Source organism: Hylobates moloch, unplaced genomic scaffold (assembly GCF_009828535.3).
Source record: "Hylobates moloch isolate HMO894 unplaced genomic scaffold, HMol_V3 SCAFFOLD_1, whole genome shotgun sequence".
NCBI lineage: Eukaryota > Metazoa > Chordata > Mammalia > Primates > Hylobatidae > Hylobates > Hylobates moloch.
In genome coordinates, this window is record NW_026652276.1 from 74232296 (window position 1) to 74256577 (window position 24282).

Genomic DNA, 24282 nt, shown 5'->3' on the forward strand with positions numbered 1-24282 from the left:
GGAGGTCATCGAACATCAGGAGTCCACTGTGGAAGAGCATCTGCTGCCACATACATGGAGAAGCAGAAAAAGATAACCAGAAGAAAGAGAAAAGAACAAAGGGGAAGCACAGAAAAAAGACAACTTCCCTTTTCTTAGTCCCAGTGCCCCCTGAGGCTCCCCTGCTGGTTACGCTGATTTGGCTACTTGAAATAGGTTTGTTTTTGTCAATCAAAAACAAAAAAGTGCGTATAACTAAGTAGTGTGAGCAATAATATGTAAAAGTGAACCAAATCTACTGTTATAATGGAATAAAATCTGAAGTTAATATGGCACATTGAATGATGTGCATAATTTTATTGTACTCCATGGCAATTAGGCTCAAATAGGGAGCAATTAATGAAAATGACTATAATTATTATCATGTCAACAACACCAAGCCAAGCAATTCCAAAGTCAGCTGTAGGGAGGAGGAATTAGAGACAGCAGGAAGTTGTTCTGGGGTTCCTCAGAAATAACCTGGGATTTAAAAACCAGGAGACTGAGTCCCCCATCTTGCCGCTCACTTCTCTAGCAACCATCGTCCAGGACTCCGGAGGTCCCAGCTAAGAAGCTGTGAGCCTCTAGCTACTCCTCGCCACTCTCCTTGCCTTACCTCTTCCCTCGCTGCTTCTCCAAAAAGGGGGAGTCCTGAGGATGGTGGATTGTGGGGGAAGGCTGCATCTGCTTGAGAGGCTGTCTGTTCCTCAACACTGGATTGGTGAAAGCTGGAGCATAGGGAATTGGAAGCTGTTTTAGAGGAAGTTGCCAGCCTACTTTCCATGTGCACACCTCCTTCAGTCTATGTCTACCCTTGGCACAAAGCATCATCAACATGGTCCAGAATGGCTCAGCTGGGATCTGTGTTGAGGATGGCGATGAGATCCTTATAGCAATAAAATGCATGCAATGGCCTGGCTTTGCTCTCTGTTCCATGGGCAGCTGTGGCTGGGAGTGTGACACATGGTTGAGGTAGGACTGGATTGGGTTGTTGAGACTGCTGCATCCCAACCAAATACCATCATCTCAGTCTCTTTTCCACTGATATGCAACTAACAAAGACCCCTCAGAACAGTCAACAAAAGCCAGATCCTAGACATCTGAGTAGTTTGACTTAAAGTAGCCAGTACTTAGAGAAAGAAAAATCCAGTGACTGGAAGTATTCTGTTTTCCTCCTTCCACTAAACCAGTACCTCAGTCTGAACTTCCACCAATTAGGGGTGCATTTGTGTTAGTAAGCAAATAAATATCAGCTATTTTACATGTATTACTTCCTTGAAAATGGTTTGGTTTTTTTTTTGGTTTGGGGATTAATTAATCTAATTAATTAATTAACTGTGATCCTGGCATAAGAGCAATGGGAATGTTATGGAAAGAACCAAGAAAGGTTTTTCTGGAGTTATTCAGTACACATTAAGTACCATGTGTCAGTCATTGTGTTAGGCCCCGCAGGAAAAAAAATCACAAAACAGAGCTCTACTTTTTTTATTTTCAGATGCAGTCTCATCCTGTTGCCTAGGCTGGAATGCAGTGGCACCATCCTGGCTCACCACAACCTCCGCCCACTGGGTTCAAGTGATTCTCCTGCCCCAGCCTTCCAAGTAGCTGGGACTACAGGTGTTTCTGTATTTTTAGTAAAGACGGGGTTTCACCATGTTGGCCAGGGTGGTCTCGAACTGCTGACCTCATGTAATCCACCTGCCTTGGCCTCCCAAACTGCTGGGATTACAGATGTGAGCCACCACACCTGGCCAGAACTCTACTCTTCAGGAACTTAGCGCATCAGGTACTCAACATTAAGTAGCGTGATGACTTAGGGGCAGGAAAAAAGGAGGCTATTTCTATCTTGGAATATTTTAATAACCTCCGAACATTTTATACAGATAAAGCTGGGTTAAAACAGATATTAAGAGGTGTCTAGAAGATAAAGGATGGGGGTGGGAACTGGAAGAAAATTGTAGGAAAGGGGAGGGTTGTTATCTTGGAGCTGGGGATGGCTTCGTCCTTGTGCATCTGAGGGCTGTTTTTAAATAGTGTCTGTCTGAATCATGCCTCCGCCCTCCACCCTTCACTTTCCACCTTCCACCCAACCCTTTTCCTGAGTCACCCCTACTGCCATTTCTCATTCTGAAAGGAGAAAGAGGAAAGGATATAATTTGTATCAAATCCCTACAAGCTGCTAGGATACATTGGTGCATTTCCATTGGAACATTTCATCTACACATACCACTGTGCAATGGGTGGGAGTTCTTTTGTGTAAAGATGGGGAAACTGAGGTGCAAAGGGGTAGGTAGCATGACTCTCCCCTTATTACACAGCTGGTAAGAGAAAGTGCCATAATGCAAACTCACATTCTAAATTGTAACTTTATCATTAATAACGACTAGAACATGCGTGCTGCTTTTTTTTAAAGTTTAAAAAAAAGCAGATAAGTGTGAAACATAAAAGTCTTTCCTTCTCTACATTCCAAAGTGTTTGGGGGCACATCCCCATACAGTTTTTCCTTGCATACACAAATGTGTACTTACATGTGTGACATATAACTGTATATGAGAACATGAAAATTTTGACATAAAAGGGCATTCTAACCATATTGCTCTATAAATCACTTCTGTCACCTAATGCTACATCATGGATATCCTTCCATAATGTCCACATCTTTACATTTACTTCATTTTTCTAAGATCTATATGAAATTTAATAAATATCTATTAGGTAAGCATTTTCTTATTGATGAGGACGTCTCTGTTTTGTTTTAAGATTTAATATTAGTGCAGTATTTAATACTAGTTAAAGTATTCTCTGTATCTGAGTTTTAAAATTTACTCAAATGTAATGCACAGGAATTCTGAAATGGAAATTTAAGTATCCCTTTCTCTCACCCTCCATTCCAACTTCCATTCCCCAGAGTTGCGATGTTGCTATTGTTGCTTTCGTGTTTTTCTTCTAGTACTTAACATTTTAACTTTAAATACATATAGTTCTTGATTTATCTGTTTTAGAAAGTATCTGTTGTCTTGCCTCAATGACAGCTGAGTTTACCATACCTTTTTTTTGGTTTTTTTTTGAGAGGGAGTCTCACTCCATTGTCCAGGCTAGAGTGCAGTGCCACGATCTCGGCTTGCTGCAACTTCTGCCTCCCAGGTTCAAGCAATTCTCCTGCCTCAGCCTCCGAAGTAGCTGGGATTACAGGTGCCCACACCACGTCCAGCTAATTTTTTTATTTTCAGTAGAGACAGGGTTTCACCATGTTGGCCAGGCTGGTCTCAAACTCCCGACCTCAGGTGACCCGCCCGCCTCGGCCTCCCAAAGTGCTGGCATTACAGGCGTGAGCCACCACGCCTGGCCAAGTTTACCTTACTTGTGCTATCTCTACCCCTTTCTTTTAAATGTTAGTCATATTTATAATTTTTAAGTTATTCAGTTTAAATTTGTACTTTTCTATAGATATGTCGTGTGATTTGTCAAAAAATTTAAATTTTTGATAAAATGTCTTATGTGCTTTGTCAAAAAATTTAAAGTTTCAAAAAATGTAAAACCCAATCTCAAAAAATGTATTCTGATTATGTAAATATTACATACTATAGTTCCAGGAAGTATGATAGGATCCATAGGAAAGGAGACACTGTCCTCTGTGACTTAACCATGCTGGCTGCTTGAAGGAGAAGGATTGAGAGCTAATGGCTTATGCTTTTGTTTCTTTTCAGTTTCCTCGTAAGCCATACTGGGCTGCCACTGTTCTTCATATATCAGGTTCAAGCTAATGAATCCAAGCCAAAGAACTCCATATTCGCCAAAGCCTATAAGCAGAATGCTGTTGTGGGGGGGAAGAAGTTCCATTGTGTCCCCACTGAAGAGACACAGAAGTCCCAAAAGGGTCACTGAACTGCCAGGTACCAAGTAGTACCAGGTACCATGAGGCTGCCAAAGGCAGAGATGGGCCAAGCCATCAACTTCAGCTGAGGTTGAGACATGGCATCCATAAATGCCAAACAGGACCGTACTCTATGCAGAGAATAAGGATCAGAAAATCAAGTGCCAAGCGGGAAGTTTCCCTAGAACCCACATGTGCTGATCCAACACCCTTATTCTCAAGCCACAGTGTTACCTGTTCCCTTGCCCCGAACACCCAGATACCATTTTGGCGAGGAACAGGAGAAAAGAAGGGGAATACAATGTAAAAGTACTGTTTGATTCAGAAGAGACTGACATATTGATATTTGTCCAGTTTCATTGTTTCTATCCCACACCCAATAAGAAAGAGGCTTAAGAGGAACATTAGTTCATGAGACTAACTGGCTGTTCATTAAACCCACAGCTGGACTACATTTTCCAGCCTTCCTTGCAGTTAGGTGTAACCATGTGAACGGATTCTGGCCAATAAAATGTGAGTAGAAGTGGTAGATCCCATTTCCTGACCTGGTACACAGAGACCTCCCATGCATTATCCTTTATGTTCTTTTCTTTTCCACAGTGATCTTGGAAACCGTGTATTGAAGATGGTGAAGCCAGAGATGGAAGGCACCTGGATCCAGATTTAAAAGAGCTGCCTGCCAATCAGGAACACCCTTTTTGAGCTTTGAGGATGTGTTTTAGTTCTCATATTCCTGCATAACAAACTACTCCAAATTTAGTGGATTAAAACAACAATTTATTATAATCCCTATAAATTCTGTGGATTGACTGGGTTTAGCTAGGTGGATCTCACTGGGGTGACTCATATGATTGCAGTCAGATGTGGGCATTTTTCTTTTAATTTTTATTCACTGCCTAGATCCTTTACTGGCCCCGGGTAAGCACATTATTAAGAATTCATATTTTCGGCCAGGCACGGTGGCTCACGCCTGTAATCCCAGCACTTTGGGAGGCTGAGGCGGGCGGATCACGAGGTCAGGAGCTCGAGACCATCCTGGCTAACATGGTGAAACCCCGTCTCTACTAAAAATACAAAAATTAGCTGGGTGTGGTGGCGGATGCCTGTAGTCCCAGCAACTCGGGAGGCTGAGGCAGGAGAATGGCGTGAACCCAGGAGGCGGAGCTTGTAGTGAGCTGAGATTGCGCCACTGCACTCCAGCCTGGGCGACAGAGCAAGATGCCGTCTCAAAAAAAAAAAAAAAAAGAATTCATATTTTCAGGCCCTCTCTGTTTCCAGGGACTCCATCCAGCAGGATTGGAATAGAGTCTAGAGATATGCAGCTTAACCAGCACTTTTAGGAGCTTTGTTCCTCTTGTTAGTTCTTCCCATTTCCTAAATCCCTAAGAACCTAGAGAATGAAGGTCAGTCTCTTTGTAGACTTAATAGGTCTAAAACTCAGCTCAAGTCAGAATGGCTCCCCAGGAAACTACCTGTATCCTTTTAAAGATGACACTTGCCAGATTCTGCTCAATGAAGTGCCTGTTTCTCTTCTATATTGGGCACACACCATTGTTCTGATGCTCTGAGCTAGGTCTTCACATAGTAGCAGCGGTAAGACTTCTCTCAGTCATTCATTCCACATTCTTTTTACAAGAGTGTCCGGAGCATCTGCTTTGACATTTCAGATTTTCTGCTAGGGGCACAACGTGTCTCCCTAGTTTTACCTGAGTATAAGCATGACCTGGGTTTTGTGTCCACTGGGCACATTTATATAATAAAATCCTAATATAAAACTTCCAAATATATTCATTTCCTGAGATTTGTCTTTCGCCTTAAAATATCAGCATTCTTCATATCCTTCATGCACACACTAGTGCTTCTCCTTGACCAAAGCCTTTCTTTAGCCTGTAGTGATTTCTGGAAAGTGTTTGGTGCAAAACATTCTCTTTCATCTGAGAGGCAAAGAACCTTTGAGTTTAATCTCACTCTGCCCAGCACTGTATTTCACCACACATTTGGGAGACCTACTGCTTTATGAATCACTAGGAATTTGAGAAGTCCATTGTGTCCCTTCAACCCTACCCTCCAGAGAGGATAAAAGTGAAGCTGCTTTATTCAGGTGAAAATTGATCTTATTTCTAAAGGCCATTAGGGAAGAAAAGTGTGACAATGAGACTGCTCAAACACTAGCATCATCTTTTGCTGTGGTTGTATTAATTAATTGATTGACCCACAATTGTTTCAAACCCAGAATCCTAATCACAGAATACAACCACCTCCCTTATTTTTGGCTGCTTTGATCTTAGCCACCCCTTCTTCAAACTCTCCACCGGAGCTCAGCTCCCTTACTTAAAATTCCTAGCTCATGTTTTTTTATGACTACTGCAACAGTGATACCCTTTGCCTGGATGTATTTTTCCTCCCCTGGTCATGATCCATTTTTATCCTCCTTGAAAACAATGCTAAAACTGATCTGTCTCCAACAGCAAACCATCCAGGGAGGAACAGGAGCTGAGGAATGAGCAGGAATCTGTTCAAGATCTGGTTAGCTGATGCCTGGCTGTATTACCAGACAAGCAAAGACCAGAAACCTACTCTTCATTTTCTTCATCTGCAAAATAAGATTCGTGCAAATAACAGAGCCTACCCCATTGGGCTTGTGCTGCAGGCACACTGGCCTTCTTTCAGTTCTTGGAAGCATCCTCTCCTACCACAGGGCTCTTGCAAAGAGCTGTTCCCTCCCTGTGGAACATGGGGCCCTTCCTCCATCCTTTACTCTAGTGAATGCCCTTTTTTCCTGGATCAATTAAGTTGACACTTCCTCAGTGATGAGGCCAAATGTCCCTTTCATGCCACTATGTACTTCACTCTCAGGGCACTGATCACAGTTCCAAATTTATATTGATTTGTGAGATTATTTAATTAACAGCATTCTTCTATAATAGACCATGTGTTCCATGAGAGCAGACACATCTGTTTTCTGTCACCAGTTTATCTGCAGCACACATCACTCAATAGATATTTGTGGAATAAATGAATGAACATAAATAAATGAGTAATAGTTGTGCAAATAAAGGAGACCGTGCAGGCCAATCATTAGCACTGCATTATTAATATTATCTTTTCCAAAGCAGCATTTATAATAATAATACCAACTATAAGGATCACAAGGACTACAGGGGTAAAGTATATGAAAGTTGTTTGTAAAATATAAAGCACTAGACAAATGTTAGCATTTTGTGGTCATTGAAATCTCATAGTTCTTTTTCCTGCAAACACCACAGTGGTTCCCTGCACAACCATCTAATGCACATCTCCTCATGGAGATGCCTGTGCTTCTGCCACCTGTTATGCCTATTAAGTAACTGTCCTCATAAGCAAATTACAAGCCACACAGCAATGGCACCACTGTTTGAAGAGGTGACACATTTTAAGGAAATGGCTGTCTTAGAACTCAGACACTGCAGCTCTTGTTATGGAGTAGGCTTTGTCATGAGAGAGTGAGGCAAGGAAAGAATTCTTGAAATTCTTAAAAGGATGCAGGGCTGGGGAAACTGAACTGGTGATGGTTAATTTTATGTGTCAATGTGACTGGGCCATGGTGTGCCCAGATATTTTGTCAAATACAATTCTAGGTATTTCTGTGAGGGTGTTTTGAGATGAGATCAAATCAGAAGAGAGAATAAGGCAGGTTGCCTTCCCTAAGATGGCTTCTTACAATCAGGTGATGGCTTGAATAAAACAGAAGGCTGACCCTACCCTGAGTAAGAGAGAAATCCTCCTGCCTGAGTCCATTTCAACCAGGACATCAGCTTTTTTCCTGCCTTTGGACTTGAACAGAAACATTAGCTCTTCTTGACTCTCAAGGCTGCTGGCCTTTGACAGAAAGTCCACCATCTACTGTCCTGATTCTCAGGCCTTCAGATGTGGACTGGAACTAGACCATCAGCTCTCCTGGGCTTCTAGTGGACCCGCCATGCAGATCTTGAGACTTGATTGCCTCCATAATCACATGAGCCAATTCTTTATAATAGTAATTATCATAATGTACATAAAAATACACACACACACATAATTGGTTCTTTTTCTCTGGAGAACCCTGACTACTACAGCTGGTCACAGATGTTGCTCCCAGCAAGGGCATTTGTGAAGGCCAAGCTCAGGATCCAAAAGCAGAAGCTCATGAGAAAGGGTTCAGGAGTCATCGGCACTGGCGTATGATCTGGTAGATGCTGCGGCATGAACACAAATGGATCAGGTTCAGCTCCATCAGATTGCTCCTAATGTTTCAGTCAACCACAGCAGGACTCTCACCAGTGGTTGAAGTCACAGGGACTTTAGGAAAAGGGGTAATTGCACATTACAGATAGCCTCAAACTCTGATAATCCTCCCATGAAGAGATGGAGTCTTTGTCCCCTCCCCTTGAAACTGGGGCAGACTCTGTGACCAATAGAATTTTTCAGAAGTGATGTTGTGTGAGTTTCTGAGCCCAGGCCTTATAAGACTCACAACTTCCAAATTCTGTCTCTTAGAACATTCTCTGAAGAAGCCAGGGACCATGTAATAAATCCACCTACTCTGAGACCTTCATGCATAAGACCAAGCCGCAATGCTGTGACAAGGCCCTGAAGGGTGAGCCTAGGTTGAGAGAGTGAGAGGGAGAGGAGCCAGGGGACACCAAGGTAATGGACATGCGAGTGAAGAAACCATCTGAAGCCACTGCATTTGGGGGCAGTAGGTTATGTAGCAATAGATAATTGAAACAGGGGTTAACTGGCAAGAGACAGGAATCCAAGCCCAATCCTGCTTTGATAAGGCTGGTGAGGTTCAGGAAGCTCTACAGACCTAACGGGAGATTGGTCTTTTAGGTAAATTATCAGGCTGACCACTAAGGAGGAAAAAGCTAAAAAGATGACTCAAGGTTACCTGGCACTCGCATTTCCTCAGACTCTGGGTATGCAGTTAACACGAGCCGGCCAGAAGGTGGGGCTAAGCCAGTTGCTGGACTTCCTGGCCATGCCGGTGAGGAACTGATAGAGACTGAGCTCAGCTCAAGGTAGAACCAATCAGGATGCCAGCTTGGAGTGGGGAGGAGGAGGGAGGCAGAGAGGGAGAGCACGAGCCAGCGCGAGAGTGTAGAGGCATGGGTCATTGTATAAAGATTAGGGGAACAATGTTAAGATTTGTGAGTTCCAATAAGCTTATTAAAATAAATTAGCTGGGGCGTAGTAGCGGGCACCTGTAATCCCAGCTACTCAGGAGGCTGAGGCAGGAGAATCGCTTGAACCCTGGAGGGGGAGGTTGCAGTGAGCCGAGATCGCGCCATTGTACTCCAGCTTGGGGGACAGAGCAAGACTGTGTCTCAAAAGCAATCAATCAATCAATCAATCAATCATCTTTATAAGACTTGGAATATTTATATATTACTACTAATTCTTTTAAATCACTAGTGTATTGAAGGCAACAATTATACTTAGTCTTTTCATATCCTTCACAAGGTAGAGTTCATACGTTACAAAGTTTAATGTGATTTTGTTACCAAAATCCAAATTTCTTTTGTCCTCTCTGAGCATCTCCTTGCTTCTGAAAGTCTCAGCAGTGTGTGAGACATGAAACAGAGAACTGCAGGCCACTGAGATCTCAAGGGATCAAGTTATTTATATGAAGAGCAGGAAGGGAGAAAGACTAGTTCAGTTCACAGTATTAAATGGAACTAAGAAAAAATAAAAGTTTTTGTGCAGCCAACCTGGATTATTTTGTTTACTAATCTACTATAGTCGTTTTCATAAAATGTTTAATTACAGCAAGACACAAGTTTAATAACATTTAAAAGTAATACAAAATTAGCCAGTCCGAGATACCAGATCCAATACATGCCAGTTCTGTGAAGAGTTTGGTTTTTGTTTTGTTTCGCTTGTCCTTTTTTTGTTACAAACCAAGTTGAGAATACAGCAAGGAGCTTGCCACATTTAAACCATTAGAACTCCTTAGAAAAAGAAATGAAATCATGCATATCTCACACTTAGGGAATTATTTATTTCCAGCATGAAGACTCTGGAGACTTAGGAGTAATTCTCCTGGATTTTCACGTGAATGTACCTTTCCCACCAAGCACTACTACCTAGTTGTTTCAAGTAAGCAAATGTTACTGTGTTTACGAGACTAGAAGATTCACAAAGTCAGGCTGTATATACATTAACTTTTTAGATGTTCATCACATGACCTAGTAGAGTAAAAGACACTATAAGAACTTAATTAACTTGGTTGAGTCAACTCAATTTCAAGGAAATCCTTTATAAATCACTGATTGTGATGTAACTATACTTTATGATAGCAGCTAAAATATGCTTTTTAAAAATTATCTATTTATTTATTTTGAGACAGAGTCTCCCTTGTCACCCAGGCTGGAGCGCAGTGGCGTGATCTCAGCTCACGGCAACCTCCGCCTCCCAGGTTCAAGCAATTATCTTGCTTCAGCCTCCAGAGTAGCTGGGACCACACATGCACGCTGCCACACCCGGCTAATTTTTTGTGTTTTAGCGGAGATGAGGTTTCACAGTGTCGCCCAGGCTGGTCTTGAATTCCTAAGCTCAGGCAATCTGTCCACCTTGGCCTCCCAACGTGCTAGAATACAGGCGTGAGCCACCGCGCCCAGCCTCTAAAATATGTTTTTAAAGAGTAATTTTTCTCTTATTTTGAGCCACATAACTGCATAAAATGAGACTTAATAATTCTTGCACTGAACAATATTAATGATTTTTCCTGTTAGCTGAGAGTAGTACTTCGATCATTGGGGTTTATAAAACCCCACTAAAAATATATGCTCACCTCTTCCACCCAATCAGATAAACAGGCAATAGTATTTGATCGTACTTTCAAATACAGTTAAGGTCCACAATAATTCAGCTAGTTCTCCTTGGTAGTAATTGTATGAATTCTTAAAATTCTGTGTTTTATAAATACAACAAAAGGAAAAGTTGAGGAAAAACAAAAACACATTCTTTGAAATTAACTATACAGAGTTTACTAAAAACTAACAAATATGTATTAGAGATTAAGTTTCTCTCCTCCTCTGCAATGATTATATCCTTACAGATTCCTAAGGTAGAAAAGTCACTGCAAATAAGAAAGAATTTGATTTTAAAGTTTTAAATGATTTTGTGAAGTTCACGAATTCTGCAGATCAGGAATTCAAAAACCATTCAGCAAGGATGACTTTTCCCTCTTTGCAATGTCTGTGGCCTCAGCTGAAAAGAGTCTTATAACGGGGAGCTGGAATCATCCACAAGCCTGTTCACTCTCACATATGGCATCTCAGCCAGGATGACTAGAAGCCTGGGTCCAGCTGAGGCTGTCATCAGAGAGCCTCTTGACACAGCTAGGGCTTCCTTATATTACAGCAGCCTCAGAATGCTCAAAATTCTTTTTTTTTCTTTTATTGATACGTAATATTTTACATATTTATGGGCTACATATGAATATTTGTTACATGCATAGAATATATAATAACCAAATAGGGTATTTGGGGTATCCATCACCTTGGATATCATTTCTAGGTGTTGGTAACACATTTCAAGTTCTTTCTTCTAGCTATTTTGAAATATACAATATATTGTTGTTAACTGTAGATACCCCAATCTGCTATCAAATATTAGAACTTACATCTTCTGGCCGGGCGCAGTGGCTCACACCTGTAATCCCAGCACTTTGGGAGGCCGAGGCGGGCAGATCACCTGAGGGCAGGAGTTCGAGAACAGCTAGGCCAACATGGTGAAACTACATCTCTACTAAAAATATAAAAAATTAGCTGAGTGTGGTGGCGGGCACCTGTGATCCCAGCTATTTGGGAGGCCAAGGCAGGAGAATTGCTTGAACCCGGGAGGCGGAGGTTACAGTGAGCCGAGATCACACCACTGTACTCCAGCCTGGGCGACAAGAGTGAGATTCCATCTCAAAAAAAAAAAAAAAAAAAAAAAGGACTTATATCTTCTATCTAACTGTATGGTTTGTACCCATTAGCCAACCTCTATTCATTCCCCCTCTCCCGCCCTTACATGTTCCGTATCCCTACTACCTATCATTCTATTTTCTGTCACCATGAGAACAATTTTTTTAGCTCCCATATATGAGTGGGAACATGCAATATTGGTCTTTCTGTGCCTGGTTTATTTCACTTAAAGTAATGACCTTTAGTTCCACCCATGTTGCTGCAAATTAACATGATTTCATTCTTTTTTATGGCTGAATAGTACTTCATGGTATATATACATATATATATATATCTATATATATCACATTTTCTTTATCCATTCATCCATTGACAGACGCTTAGGTCAATCCCACAGCTTAGCTACTGCAATAAACGTGCAAGTGCAGGTAGCCTTTGATACATTGATTTCTTTTACTTTGGGTATGTACTCAGTAATGGGATTGCTAAATCAAATGGTAATTACATTTTTAGCTTTTTTTTCATTTTTTAAAGAAACTCCAGCCTGTCACCCAGGCTGGAGTGCAGTGGTGTCATATAATTCACTGAAACCTCAAATTCCTGGCCTCAAGCAATCATCCTGCCTCAGTCTCCAAAGTAGCTAGGACTACAGGCATGCACCACCACACTCGGCTAATTGTTTTACTTTTATTAGAGATGGGGGTCTCACTAGGTTGCCCAGGCCAATCTTGAACTCCTGGACTCAAGCCAACCCTCCCAAAGGGTTGGAATTACAGGTGTGAGCTACAACACCTGGTCTATTTTAAGATTTAGTTTGCTAGTATTTTGTTGAGGATTTTTGAATCTATGTTCATCAGGGATATTGGTTTGTAGTTTTCTTTTTTTGTTGTGACCTTGTCTCATTTTGGCATCACAGTGATACTGACCTCATAGAATAAGTTAGGGAGAATTCCCTCTCCTTTAATTTTTTGGAATAGTATCGGAGGATTAGTACTGGTTATTTATATGTTTGATAGATTTCAACTCTGAATCCATTTGGTCCTGGGCTTTTCTTTGTTGGGAGACTTTTTATTACTGATTCAAGCTCACTACTCATTATCGGTATGTTCAGGTTTTCTATTTCTTCCTGATTCAGTCTTAGTAGCTTGCATATTTCCAGGAATTTATCAATTTCCTCTAGGTTTTCCAGTTTGTTAGCATATAGATGTTCATAATTGTCTCTGATGATCCTTTGTATCCTTGTGATATCAGTTGTAATGTCTCCTTTTTCATTTCTGATTTTGTTTATTTGGATCTTCTTTCTTTTCTTGGTTAAGCTGGCTACTGGTTCATCAATTTTATCTTTTCGAAGAATCACCTTTTCATTTCATTGATTGTTTGATTAATTTTTTAGTCTCTATTTATTTAGTTTTGCTGTGATCTTTATTATTTCCTTTCTTCTGCTAATTTAGGTTTGGTTTGTTCTTGCTTTTCTAGTTCTTTAAGCTGTATTATTAGGTTATTAACTTGTGATCTTTCTATTTTTTGATGTAGGCGTTTATTGCTATAAACTTTTTTTTTTTTTTTTTTGAGTCAGAGTCTGGTTTTGTGGCCCAAGCTGGAGTGTAATGGTGCAATCTTGGCTCACTGCAACCTCCACCTCCCGGCTTCAAGGGATTCTCCTGCCTCAGCCTCCCGAGTAGCTGGGACTATAGCTGTGTGTCACCATGCCCGGCTAATTTTTGTATTTTTAGTAGAGACGGGGCTTCATCATATTGGCCAGGCCGGTCTCGAATGCCTGACCTTGTGATCTGCCTGCCTCGGCCTCCCAAAGTGCTGGGATTACAGGCATGAGCCACTGTGCCCGGCCTAAACTTCCTTCTTAGTACTGCTTTTACCGCATCCCACAGATTTGTGTATGTAGTGTTTCATACCAAACATTTTCATTTGTTTCAATAATTTTTTTAAATTTCCATCTTAGTGTCTTCATCAACCCAGTGGTCATTCAGGAACATGTTATTTAATTTCCATGTGTTTGTATAATTTCTAGAGTTCTTCATGGTATTATTGAGTCTTAGTTTTTTGTTTTGTTTTGTTTTGTTTTTGAGACGGAGCCTTGCTTTGTCGCCGCAATCTCGGCTCACTGCAAGCTCCACCTCCTGGGTTCACGCCATTCTCCTGCCTCAGTCTCCCGAGTAGCTGGGACTACAGGCACCCACCACCACGCCTGGCTAACTTTTTGTATTTTTTTTAGTAGAGACGGGGTTTCACCATGTTAGCCAGGATGGTCTCGATCTCCTGACCTCGTGATCTGCCCGCCTCGGCCTCCCAAAGTGCTGGGATTACAGGCGTGAGCCACCGCACCTGGCCAAGTTTTGCTTTTCTTCTGTTGTGGTCTGAAAAGACACTTGATATGATTTCAATTTTTAAAAATTTGTTGAGACATATTTTTTGGCCTAACATGTAGTCTATCCTGATGAATATTTCACGTGCTGATGAAAAGAATATATATTCTGTGGTTGTTAAATAGGATGTTCTGTAAATGTCTGTTAGGTCCATTTTGCCTCAAGTCTAGTTTAAATTCAGTATTTCTTTGCTTTCTGTCTAGATGATCTGTTTATTGCTGAGAGTGGGGTATGAATCTGGGTACTCCAGTGTTGGGTATGTATTTATTTAGAATTGTTATATCCTCTGGATTGATCCCTTGATCATTACACAATAAGCTTCTTTGTCTGTTTTTTTAAACCTTCTTGACTTAAAGTCTGTTTTCTCTGGTATAAGTATAGCTACTCCTGCTTGCTTTTGGTTTCCATTTGCACAGAATATCTTTTTCCATCCCTTTACTTTCAGTCTGTATGTGTCTTTACAAGTAAAGTGTGTTTCTTGTAGGCAGCATATAGTTACATCTTTAAAAAAAATCCACTCAGCTGTCTATATCTTTTAAGTGAGGAATTTAATCCATTTATATTTATGGTTATTATTGAGATATGAGGTTTTGTTCCTGTCATATTGTTAATTATTTTCTGGTTGCTTTATATATTCTCTGTTACTTTCTTTTTCTCTTATTGCCATCATGACTTAGTGGTTTTATGTAGTGGTACCATTTGAGTCCATTATCTTCCTCATATGTGTTTGCTTTACCAGTGAGTTTTATACTTTCATGATTTTTCATGATGGTAAATATCAGTCTTTCACTCACAGGTTTAGCACTGTCCTTGAGCATTTCTTTTAGGGCCAGTCTGGTGGCAATGAATTTCCTCAGCTTTTGCTTGTCTGAGAAAGACTGTATTTCTCCTTCATTTATGAAGGACAAATTTGCCGGATATAGTATCTTTGGCTGGCAGTTTCTTTCAGTACTTTGAATATATTATCCTATTCTCTCCTGGCCTGTACAGTTTCTGCTGAGAAATCCACTGTTAAGTCTGATGGGGCTTCCTTTATGGGTGACTAGATGCTTTTTGCTTTTTTCTCCTGCCATTTTTTAAAATGTTCTCTTTGTGACTGACTTTAAACAGTTTGACTATAATGTGCTGTGGAAATTACTTTTTGCATTGTATCTGTTTAGGGATCTCAGAGCCTTCTGTTTCTCGATGTCTAAATCTTTTGCTAGGCTTAGGAACTTTTCATTTAATTAAGTAGGTTTTCTAGCCTTTCATTGTCTCTTCAAATTCTGGAACCCTGATGATTAGAATATTTGATTGCTTTATTTTGTCCGATATGTCATGAGGCTTTGCTTATTTATTTATTTATTTTTTTGTCTAACTGGGTCATTTAGAAAGACTTCTCTTTAAGTTCTGAGATTCTTTCTTCTGCTTGATCTGTCTATTGTCAAAACTTTCAAACATATTTTGTATTTTATTCAATGAATTTTGCAGTTGCAAAATTAGGTTTTTTATTTTTTATTTTTATCTTTTGAGACAAGATCTCGCTCTGTTGCCCTAGCTGGAGAGCAGTGGCATGGTCACAGCGCACTACAGCTTCGACATCCCAGGCTCAAGTGATCCACCCACCTCAGCCTCCCAAGTAGTGCACCTGGGACCACAGGTGTGCACCACCATGCCCAGCTAATTTTTGTATTTTTTGTAGAGATGTGGTTTCACCATGTTGCCCAGGCTGGTCTCAAACTCCTGGGCTCAACAGATCTGCCCACCTCAGCCTCCAAAAGTACCGGGATTATAGGCATGAGCTACCATGAGTGGCCCAGAATTTCTGTTTGGTTCTTTTCTTATGATCTCTTTGGTTAATTTCTCATTTATATCCTGAATTCTTTTTCTGATTTCTTTGTATTGCTTTTCAGAATTCTCTTGTATATCACTGACCTTCTTTAGAATCAATCATTTGAATTCTTTTTCTGGGATTCATTCATTTCTTTTTGATTGGGATCTATTGCTAAAGAATTATTGTGTTCCTTTGGAAGTATCATATTTTCTTGCTTTTTGGTTCCTGTGTCCTTATATTGATATCTGCACATTTGGTGTAACAATTGCTTCTTCCAATTTTTTTGAATTTGCTTTCATGGGGGAGGACTTTTTCCTGAAGATATATCCATGATGTTGGTTGGGTAAGACAGTGTCTTCGATTCTTGGTGTGTGCAGTAGTTTAGTCTCTGTATGATTTCCACAGCTGTAAACAGTATTAGTAGTATCTGTAATTTCCTCCATGGCTTAGGGTGCAGTTATTACTGGAGGCTGTGGTAAAGTTTTGCTGGGGCCTAGGACAGCAGGTAGGCCAGTCTTTGAGCCCCAGGGGTGGCAGTGGTGGGTTGAATGCACCTGTTCCTGGATCCCAGAGCTACATACACTGGCACTGATATTAGTGGGCCAAGGCAGCCCAATTTTTGGCCTCCAAGTGGCTTACTTGGATGCTGGTAGTGGTAGCAGTGGACCAGGCAGGTGGGGGTGGTTCTTTAGCCCTTTGGCAGCCAGCATAGTGTGACAATGACAGTAGCAGTGGTATGATGACCACTGGGTCCCAGGCTGTGTGTGATAGTGTTGTCAGTTGCTGAGGTGGGTTGGGCAGACCAGTCTTTGGGCCCACAGGTAGCACATGCAGGTAGGTGCCAGCTATGGTGTTAGTGGCTCAGTGAGTAGGTCCAAACTCGGGGTTTAGTGAGGAGTGTTCTTGTTCCAGTCATGTGGACTGGTGTGGACAATACCGTGGCCCCTGGACTGTGTGCTGTGGCACAGTGGGTTGGGGGGTCTAAGCTCAGCCAGATGGGCTTGTCCTCAGGCTCTCTGATGGTGTGTGCAGGCACCAGCCATGGTAGGCTGGGGCAGAGCAATGCCCAGGCCACTGGCGGAATGCTCTGGTATGGACCACAAGTGACTGCACTGCTGCCCTGCCACTGGGGAGGGTGGTGCTGCCTTCAGTGGCGAGTAGCATAGGCCAGCATGTGGAGAATGCACACACCATTCATGCCAGCAGTGCCTGCACCTCAACACTTGCTGCAGAAGCCAGCGCCTCACTCACACCTCAGTTGTGGGTGTTGTAGCTTGCAGTTGCTTATGCATAGGCCTTGGGGGCAGTAGCCCATGCTTCACTTGCTCCTCAGATCTAGCGCTGCTGGGCCCCAGGATAGTACACAGCCCACTGGAGGTAGGGCTCTAAAATGACACCTTGCTGGAGCTGCTTATGTCTCAGGGAGTGTGTGGGACCCAATGCAAGGACCCCACCCTGACCCAGGAGCCAGGAGCAATGCCATCATACAATCTCCTGGCAGCTCCCTATGTTAGTTTCAGGGCTCACAAGAGTCTAGGGGATTTCCCATGGCTAGGATTACAAAAGTCCAAAGCAGAAATGTAGACCACTGAGAATCTCTCATTTACCCTTTCTCCACACTGAGGAGTCTCTCTCAGCTTCTAGCCAATTCCAGTGCAGCAGATTGCTTCACTTTCTTCTCCTGTCTTGCTTTAGGTAGTTCCTGTCACTTTTCTGTTGAATTCTAGTGTTCCCTCTTTGATGATCTATTCCAAGTGTAATAATCTCACAGTTTTGGTTCTTCTTAGTAGAAGAGGTGAGTACAAAATGTCTCTAGTCAGCCATCTTTGAGCCCCTCCAGAAAGAGCACTCTATTCAGAATTTATACATGGCCCCTCAGGGCTCCAAGAGTGTGTGTTCATTGAACAAGGTGAAAGCTGCATGTCTTTTATGATATAGCCTCAGAAGTTTCACAGTCCCACTTCTGTCATACTTTTTGATTCGAGCAGTCACAAGCCCACCAAGATTCAATAGGTGATGACATACTTGTGACCTTTTGATAAGAAGAATGTCAACAAATCTGTGACCTGTTTGAAAATTACTACGATCATGTTTTTCCTCCCCTTACTTAAACATTTAAAGATCTCATCTACCACCTACATTAGTCAGGATACTCCAGAGAAACAAAGCCAATAGCATGTATATATGTGTATACATATATATATGTAGAGAGAGAAAGGGATTTATTATAAGGAATTGGGTCATGTGGTTATGGAGACTGGCAAGTCCAATATCTGCAAAGTGGTTGGCAGGTTGGAGATCCAGGAGAACCTGTGTCCAGTTCGAATCCAAAGGCCAGTAGGCTGCTGTAGAACCAGGAAGAGCTGATGTAGATGAAGTCTGATCTACTTCCTGTAGAACGAGGAAGAGCTGGTTGTAGATGAAGTCCAAAGGAAAATCCCCTTTTGCTCAGGGAGGCCATTTTTTGGTTCCACTCAGGACTTCAACTCACTGGATAAAGCCCACCCACAACCTGTTATAATCAAAGTCCACCAATTTAAATGTTAAGTTCATCCGAAAACCCTCACAGAAATACTCAGAAGAATGTTTGACCAAATATCTGGGTACCACATGGTCCAGCCCAGTTGACACATAAAATTTACTATCCCACCACCTCTATATCACATTCCTAGTTTTAAAAATACCTTAAAACTCATTTTATTTTATTGCCATGTATCAATAATTTGCATATATTAAGTGACTTTTTTTGTTTTATTCCTACCTTTCTGGTTTCATTAGAGGTTGGAGTCATGCTCCCTAAATTTCTACTTGGAGTGACTAGAGAGTCACATATACTTGATCTTATAATTCTCAGTTCCAAAAGAGTTCACAGAAATAAATATACTAGAATTATGTAATACACAAGTTTAAGCTCTGAAGGAATAACCTCTGCGGTCTCCAAGATTAAACCATCAGAGAGCAGCTGACATGATATCTCCACTTAGGGTCCTAATGCAGACCCTTGTTCACATTTGTTATCCTGCTTCCGCCTCTTCAACCCCCATTATCCTCATCTCTAGTCCCTTTTGTTTTCTGCAGGACTATTTCCTGCTTCACATTAACTAATGCTTATTGTAGAGAGCTCTCAGTCAGTCAATAACTGTACAAAGTTCAAGTCATAAAATTCAGGCATTCTGCTTCAACTACACAAAGTTCATTTTCTGTGTTTAAGTTGCTCTTTCTACTTCTGCTTCTAGTAATTATTACAGAAAACATCCAATGCAAGAATTGCAGGAGAGTAGACTCTCTCATGTAGCTGTCTTTAAAGGGTGTACAGAGCCCCAGATGAAGGCTTCTGTTAGGCTTTCTTGCAGTTACAGCAATGTCATGAACATACGGTCTTAGGTAGGTACTGATCTAAGTGGTACCTGGAAAACTCTCCTATTAAGCAAAAACTTACTTCCTCTCTCATGAAAGACCTTACTTCAGAGGGCTATTTTTCCCTAGAGCTGAGATAGAGTTGTTTGTCCTCTAACATCTTTGGAATGCCCTGGGCTAGATATTAAAGTGCAGATCCCTGGACCCCACCTAGACCAACTGAATTGCATTCTCTAGCTGGAGGGATGCTTCAAGAATTTGCTTTTCTTTTTATTGTGGTAAAGTATACATAACAAAAAATTCACCATTTTAATTTTTTTTTCTTGAGATAGAGTCTTGCTCTGTCAGCCAGGCTAAAGTGGCAGTGGTGCAATCTCATCTCACTGCTATCTCTATCCACTAGGCTCAAGGGATCCTCCCACCTCAGCCTCCCTAGTAGCTGGAACTACAGGTGGGTACCACCACGCTCAGATAATTGTTCATTTTTTCTGTAGAGATGAGGTCTCACTATATTGTCCCAGCTGGTCTCAAACTCCTAAGCTCAAGTGATCCTCCCACCTCGGCCTCCCAAAGTTTTGGGATTACAGGCATGAGCCACCAGGCCACTCATATACTATTTGTTCTTTTGTGTCTGGCTTATTTCACTTAACATAATGTTTTCAAGGCTCATCCAAACTGTAGCATGTGTCAAATTTTTCTTCCTCTGTAAGGCTGAATAATATTCCATTATATGTATATACCACGTTGTGTTTATCCATTCATCCATCAATGGGCATTCAGGTTATCTCCATATGTTGGCTATTGTGAATAATGCTGCTGCGAAAATGGGTGTACAAATATCTGTTAGCATCCTTTTCATTTATTTTGGGTATAAACCTAGAAGGCATTGTACATTTTTAACAAGCTTCTCTAGTAAGCTTCTTGCCCTAAATTTCGATAGCCACTAGTTTAGAGGCTTTGCTAGTTGTTTTGTCAAATCCTGTATAGATATTTGTTTAAATTTATTTTAGTTTAAAGGACAATAAAACGAATGGGGTTTTGCACCATTTTTTTTTCTTTGGCTAGTCCTTTTTCCACATCCATGTTAAGGATCTAAAATCTTGGGTCGTGCCCACTACAAAATCTCCTTTGATGAATCTTTTCCTTTTCCAGGTTATTCTCAGCACCAGGGTCAGAGTACCCTCCCTAAAACACCTCTCTCATTTCACAAATCTACCCCACCTTCTTTAAAATCCATTCAGCAGTTTTCACAGCCTAAACAGTAAAACCAAAACGCTTTAGCATGACTTTCAGAGCTATTCACCATGAGGCTCCATTCATCTTCTCAGTCTCATCTTCCTAGAAATGCTACATTCTTGCCTAGAGTTCTCAAAGTATGGTCTGTTAGAAATGCAGACCCGGTCAAGCACAGTGGCTCATGCCTCTAATCTCAGCACTTTGGGAGCTTGAGGTGGGAGGATCACGAGGTCAGGAGTTTGAGACCAGCCTGGCCAACACAGTGAAACCCTGTCTCTACTAAAAATACAAAAAATTAGTTGGGTGTGGTGGTGGATGCAGCTACTCAGGAGGCTGAGGCAGGAGAATCGCTTGAACCGGGGAAGCAGAGGTTGCAGTAAGCCAAGATCGCACCATTGCACTCCAGCCTGGGCCACAGAGCCAGGCTCCATCTCAAAAAAAAAAAAAAAAAAAAAAGCAGACCTATTTAATTAGGAACCTTGAGGGTGGGGGCAGCGAGGAGGACCAACCAGTTGTTTTTAATAAGCCTTCAGGTGATTCTGGTAGCCAAACTACTTGTAATAGTCGTCCCCAAACACTTACTGCCAGCTGAATTTCTTCTCATATTATCTCCGCCTGCCAGGGATTACTCTCCCTTTCTGCCCATTGAGATCCTGTGTGGCCTCCAAGCCCCAAGTCGTTTGCTACCTTATTCATACAGCCACTACAGAATTTCCTGTTATAAATCCCTTTCCCAGCTTTGGACACAGATGCGTCCCCCTACCCTTTTTTTTTGAGACAAGGTCTCACTCTATCAGCCAGGCTGGGGTGCAGGGACACACTCACTGCAGCCTCAACTTCCTGGGCTTTAGCAATCCTCTCACCTCAGCCTCCCAAGTAGCTGGGACTACAGGCATGTGCCACCACACCCAGCTATTTTTTTTATTTTTGTAGAGACAGGCTCTTACTATGTTAGTCTCAAACTCCTGAGTTCAAGCGATTCTCCCACCTTAGCCTTCCAAAGTGCTGGGATTATAGACATAAGCTACTGTGCTCAGCTGGATGTGTCCTTTTCTATGAGCCATTTGGCCATTTATCCTGCACTAACTCCTCTGTGTCTTGCACATAACTGGTAACGACTAAATTTTATTGATCTGAGTAGATTTGATCTACCTCTACTGGATTTAAAAGGCAGCTGAGGAACTCAAACTATAGCCCTGGTCCCTTCAGACCTGCTGAAGCTCCATATTTTTAATATACTCCTAAGTTACCGATAAGGATAACAAGACACTTCCGACAGAAATGCAACCGTGATTTACCAGTCCTGAACCAAAGGTGCATAGTGTGAAACGGTGTGAAAGTCAATTAGGTAGCACCCAGATGAATGTTAATTTCAGGAAACGAGTGAGGCTCAGCTGTAGCAACAGATGAGGAGTAGGGTGGAGAAGACAGATCCTGCCTGCATCCACCAGAGGGAAAAGGAGCAAACTAAAACACAGGTGTGAGCCTTTTGTTCTTTGGCGCATTCCCTGTGGGTTTATGAAGATGTCTGGGAGCACTTCCCTTTCCTTTCAAGCTTTATGACACACATAATCTAAAACGATGGGGCAGCTTCCTTGCGATGACTCAAAAAGGAATAAGTAGTAAATTTCGTGTAGGAGGGTCGGCTAGGTTCAGTTAGACTTGCTACAAAGCCTGTGAGAAGAAACAGTGGGAAAGCGAGATTTCATTTTTCCCCCAGATGCTGAAGAGTCTCCGTATCCCATAGGGAATGCTGTAATGTAATGGGAATATCTATCTTTATGTTCAAGTGTTGCCTAATTCACTAGCAAACAGGGAGGGAAATGCTTTTCTACACATAACTCGATAAGAGGATTCATTAGAAATACTGTTTTAGAATTAATGAAATGCTGAATGATTTTCCATCCTCCTTCTTCCTAATAGTTGGTTAATGAGGATGAAAAGCAATTATTTTTTATAACACATTTTCATGTAATCGGTGGCTAAGTGTACTCAGTAGAGAATAATGAATATACCAGTTTGCAGTGAGTTTCTTTGAATGGAAACGGTAGAATTGGGAAGACTGTGGAAAATTTTACCCTTCAGGCTACAAGCACAAATTTTCCTCCATCAATCATTACATGTAATTTCCAATATGTTCAGTATTGAAAGTGGGTATTATTATTCCTTTAAAAAGGCATAATTCTTTGAGATCTCTGCATTTGGGATGAGTTTATAGTGTTGCTGCAAATTTGAAGGCTGAAAACAGTGATAGGAAAAACATGTTTGTTTTTTAAAGTTGGCTATTTTTAGCTATGTAATGCTAAATGAAAAGGCAATCATATTTAAAATTATGCTACAATGTTTTTCTCTGATGTATGAAAGAAAGCTGTTCACTAAATGAAATTCCCAACCAGTCAGTGCAGGTGGGGGGCAGGGAACTTTTTAGTCTAAGAAAATGTTTCAAATCTTCTGGCCAAGATGCTCATGAGGAGGACAATCTCCCAGTGTTTACAGACTGTGATCACAACCGCCAATGATCATTTGGAACCTTCTAGGAAACTACTCTGGTTTATGTCCCTGAAGACTAATTTCTAACTTCTAGAAAAAGGTGTCAAGTGTACACTAGAATATTCAGACCACTTACTAGTTTCTGTTGATCTTTTTAATATAACTATTTTCATAATTACATTTATATCGCTTTAAGGCTCTCCTTTCACCCTCCTCACCCACCTCCAATATTCTCTTGAAGTTCTTTCTGCTATTGATGGAGAGTATTCTGCCTGGGGATCTGTCTGATTCAAAGCCAAGTTTGGAGTTGTACAAAGGAGGGTCCATGGGTGTTTACTGCAGATGTAGGGGTGAAGGGAAAGCTTCTCCTCTGCCTTCTAAAGGTTTGCTGAAAATGAACTCAAAATAGGCAGATTAATGGGAGAAAAACCTGGACTGAGTAGTTTGGGTTTCCTTTACTGAAAACAGCTTCCTGTCATGTATCAAAGAAAAAAAAGTGGCCGGGCGCGGTGGCTCACGCTTGTAATCCCAGCACTTTGGGAGGCCGAGGCGGGCGGATCACGAGGTCAGGAGATCGAGACCAGGGTGAAACCCCGTCTCTACTAAAAATACAAAAAATTAGCCGGGCGTGGTGGCGGGCGCCTGTAGTCCCAGCTACTCGGAGAGGCTGAGGCAGGAGAATGGCGTGAACCCGGGAGGCGGAGCTTGCAGTGAGCCGAGATTGCGCCACTGCACTCCAGCCTGGGCGACAGAGCGAGACTCCGTCTCAAAAAAAAAAAAAAAAAAAAAAGTGTAGCATAATTTTAAATACAAATTTGTGGATGTACATGGACAAAGAAGCCTTGCAAATATGAGACTCAGAGAAGGGCCAGATTATTGAGGCTTAAGTACCCTCCTCATATTGTCACCACCTTTGCAATATTGTGACAGAGAAATCTGACATAGCTGACTCCATCTTGCTTCTAACCTCCAAGCTGTTCTTATTCATTCCTGGGCGTAGTAGATCAAGCTAACTTGAGGAGGGATTTAGTTTTTAGTTTAACCTTAAAGCAAGGATGATAATAGCTCTTCCCAAAACTGCCCCCTCCTTGTTTGGAGACCAAAACCACCTTTATAAAACCAATGAAAGGCTACAAGACTAGGATTATGGGAATGGCCTGAACTCTGCTAAAATATGGG